Source organism: Dasypus novemcinctus, chromosome 26 (assembly GCF_030445035.2).
Source record: "Dasypus novemcinctus isolate mDasNov1 chromosome 26, mDasNov1.1.hap2, whole genome shotgun sequence".
NCBI classification, from domain to species: Eukaryota; Metazoa; Chordata; class Mammalia; order Cingulata; family Dasypodidae; genus Dasypus; species Dasypus novemcinctus.
In genome coordinates, this window is record NC_080698.1 from 57,243,347 (window position 1) to 57,247,728 (window position 4,382).

Here is a 4,382-nt window from a genome sequence, read left to right on the forward strand (position 1 = left end):
TGAATCCTGCATCAAAAAAGTATGTAAAGGACATTATTGGGACAATTAGGGAAATTTGAATATAAAATATATATTAAAAATAATATATGTCAATATTAAATTTGCTGAGTGAGACAATTATGTGGTAATTATGTAGGAAAATTCCTTACAGTTAGATGTGAAATATCACGATGATGCAACTTACTCTGAAAAGATTTTAAAAAGTGTATTTGTGTGTGTGAAGAAAGAGAAAGAAAGCATATGCAAAATATTTGTGGCAAAATGTTAACAACTGGTTAATCTAGGGAGAGGAAATATAGATTTTCATTGTACCTTTGTTTTAACTTTTGGAGTAGATTTGAAATTTGTCAAAGTAAAAGTTGGAGGATGAAAAAAATGATGTTATGAAGTGTTAGAGAAAAACGGTGTTCACTGTGACACGGAGACTGGTTGACCACAGGCAGAAGATGTATTTATTGAGAAGCTCCCCCAACAGAGGCGGTTTGAAGAACAGATTTTAGCCCCACCGGCATGGTGGGGTCTGAAGAGAGACTTCAGCCACTCCTGGAAGGGGGGACTTGAATTTATACAGAACTTTCCTAGGCAGGGAAATGATAGTGGGAGGGGGGCTGAGGGAGTTTATGGCTTCTTGGAATGCTGCAGGAGCAGATTATTTTTTCATTTGTAGGAATTACAGGATATATAAACAGTGAAGGTTTCCGTCTCCATCTCCCTCTGATATGCAGGTAGAGGGAGTAAAGATCTCCATCTCCCTCTGATCTGCAGATGGTGAAGCTCTTGGGAGCGTCTTTGTTACTCACCTCCACCACACCTGAGAGTTTATGTTATTGAGATGACTTAAGGTGAGGCCTGCCTACCATAAAGACCAACTAGGTGGGTCTGGAGATTGAGCCCAAACACGATTAAGTCTATCAATCACGCCTACCTGTGAAACTCAATAAAAACCTGAACATTGGAGCTCAGCTGAACCTCCCAGGCTGGTGGCACGTACCAGCGTGCCAGGACCCCACCTGGAGAAGACACAGGAAGCTTCCATTTGGAGACCTTCTCACGCTTTGCCCTGGGCGGCTCCTTCTGATTTACACCCTTTATGCTGTAATAAAATTGTAATAGTATGTAAAGCACTTTGAGTTCTGTGAGTTGTTCCAGCTGATTATCCAATCTGTCCTACTGAAGAGGGATTGTTCTGATCTGTAGCATGGTAGAGGGTTTCCATATCGCAAAAAAGATTGTAAGGATATGCCGTATTTTAAGCAAGCAAGTAAAGAGTTTATCGTCCTGTGAAACAAAGAGCATGTACACACCCAAGACAGCGAGACAGTGGCGTGGGCGAGCTCAAGGGGGAGGACCGGTGCGGGGCGGCTGCCGCCTAGTTCAGGCAGGCCTCCCCACCCCTTCCTCCTCCATGTAAATGAAGCCTGGGGAGTTACAACACTCCAGCTGGTTCTGAGTATGTGGAAGGACTGGAAACACAACATTTTCACTGGTTCCTAGTGTCCTCGGGCCTGAGTGGGGGTCAGGAATGGGCTTCTCCTTATCTATGTCTTCAGGTATTCAGCCTTGGGCCGTGGACCCCTCCCTTGTTGGTGGGGCTCCCGCTGTCCCGCTGTCCCGCTGTCCCTCGCAGGTGGAGATGGACAGCAGCAATCAGGAATGTTACACAGAAGTGACTGGTTCGTCCTGTCGCTCTCGCGAGCAGGTTAGGTCGGGAAAGGGAAGACTTGGGGCACAGCGGAAGCCTGGCAGACACCACGGCTGCCTGCAGACCACAGAGTCGTAAGACCCGCCCAGAAACCTCCTGGGGATCCTGGAAGGAGAGTCTCATTTGGAATGAGAATCCTAATGGGGTACATAAAAGCCCCAGATAGCCTCAAAAGGCCTCACCATTGGTCCCCTGAGAAATGACAGGTGGGCAACCAATCAGAACAGCAACAGACTTAAAAAGCCCCGAGCTGGGGTCCCACCTGTGCAACTCACCCTGCAGCAGGCTGCGGTCCATGCCTCAGACCAGGTACTTTTCTTGTTTTCTTGTTTCTTAATAAACTCTTTATTCCCAAACTTACTGTTCTATGGTACGTCCTTAAACTCCTTTATGCCAAGAACCTGGAAACCTAGACCCCAGAACCATCGGTAACACTAGTGCTTTCCCACAGCTCCCTCTTTTTCCTCAAGTCCCTGTTCCAGCTTGCCTCACCAGGAACCCCTTCACATGTACGGAGCCAGGTGGCAGAGGTGGGGGTGACCCTGGGGATCCAAGCTGGAGGATTAGGCCCCCTTCACCTGTGGAGTCCGACCCAGCTCCAGGTAGTTAGAGTCAGAACTGCACTGTAATGTTTAAAAGAGGAAAAGAAAATAGTCTCTCTCCCAATGGGCTACATTACCATCAGCGGACAGTGGATGAAGCACGCCTGAGAGGGACCGTCTCCCTCCCCCAAATGTGGCAGGCCGCCTCGCCCCCTCCCTCTGAAGCATAATCAGATTTGTCACTGAGGACAAAATGGAAAATGAAATTTAAAAGCTGAGCTACAGCCCCATCAGGATAGCAGAGTGAGATGCTTCTGGGCTCTGTCCTCCCACAGAGACTTCGAACAACCAGCAAGAACTGGCAGAAGCATCTTTCTCAATGCTCCAGAAGACAGTTAAAGGGCTGCAGCAACAGGGCGAGCACTGACTCAAGAAAAAGGCAACTTATAAGTGGTGGGAGCGAGTGGCTCCCACCCCTCACGAGCTCGATGCAAAGCAGGTGCCCACTCCCAGTGCCGCTCCCTGGCCCTGGATCTGCAGGGAGCAGAGCAGCCCTGGCACACATACTGGGAGCACATATGTCTGTCCCAATCTGTCTGGTGGTGGCCTGCAGGATTTGCCATCCTAAAACTTGCCCCGCATGTAGAAGATGGCTCACAAGCTCTCCTACAGAACACTGTAGGAGAGAAGTCAAGTCGTGGCTGCCTGCACCAAGGGATTGCTGGCTGTAGGAGACACAGTGCAGGGGTTAGGATTGTGAGGAAACTGTTTCCTGCTGAAGAGGGATCATTCTGATCTGTGTAAATGAGGGAATTCCTAGGGCCACATGCACATGCCTAAGACTAGACTCACACACAGAAAGCCCCTGTTTTGGCCTTGAGCTATTCTCTAAGCTAATTGTATGCATAAGTCTGAAGGCGGGGAAGGTATTTTCTTTTTTCCTTCTTTTTTATTTTTACTTTTTGTTAGTTCTGGCATTAAAGGAAAGCTCTGTCATTACATTAGCCAGTACAAGCTTCAGAAACAGAGCCCTCAGATTCTAAATTCCAGTGAAAACATATTAAAATACTAGAATGTCTAGGTTTCAACAAAAGATTATAAAACATATAAAGAAATAAGAAGCACTAGCCCAGACAAAGGAGAAGATTAAAGATTTAGAACCATCGATGTTGAGGACTTGGGATATATCAAACAAAGATTTTTTTTAATGGTCCTGAGAGCAGATGTAGCTCAAGTGGTTGAGTGCCTGCTTCCTGTATAGAAGGTCCAGAGTTCACTCCCCGGTAGCTCCTAAAAACAAACAAACAAAAACATACCCAACTCTCATTGGGGAGTGGATGTAGCTCAATGGCTGAGCACCTGCTTCCCATGTATGACGTTCTGGGTTCAATCCCCAGTACCTCCTAAAAAATACTAAATATGCTCAAAGAGCTAACGGAAAACATGCACAAAGAGCTAAAGAAAATGTTGAAAACAATAGAAGAACACAAAGAGAATATCAATAGAGAAATGGAAATAATGAAAAGGAAGCAAACAGAGTTGAAGACCACAGTAACAGAAATTTAAAATTCCCTTGAGGGGTTAAATAGCAGATTGGAGCTAACAGAAAAAGAATCAGTGAAACTGAAGATAAGACCATTAAAATCATCCAGTCTAGGGAACAGAAAGGATGAAGAAAAGTGAATATGCTTCTTGTGGGAGTCCCAGAAGGAGAGGAAAGAAAGGGACAGAGAGAATAGTCAGAGAAATAACAGTTGAAAATTTCCCAGATTTAATGAAAGACATGAATATACACATTCAAGATGCTCAGTGAATTCAAATAGGGTAAATCCAAATAGACTCACACTGCAACCTATTATAATCAAGGTATAGAACAGCAAAGATGAAGAATTCTGAAAGCCATGAAACAATGTGCCAATACAAGGGAGCCTCAATAAGATTAAATGTTGATTTCTCATCTGAAACCATGAAGACAAGAACGCAATGGATTGACATATTCAAAGTGCTTACAGGAAAAATTACCAGCCAAGAATTCTATACCCAGCAAACCTGTCCTTCTAAACTAAAGAAGACAATACATTCTCAGATAAACAAAAGCTAGACCAGCCCTACAAAAGATGGTAAAGAGAATTCTATAG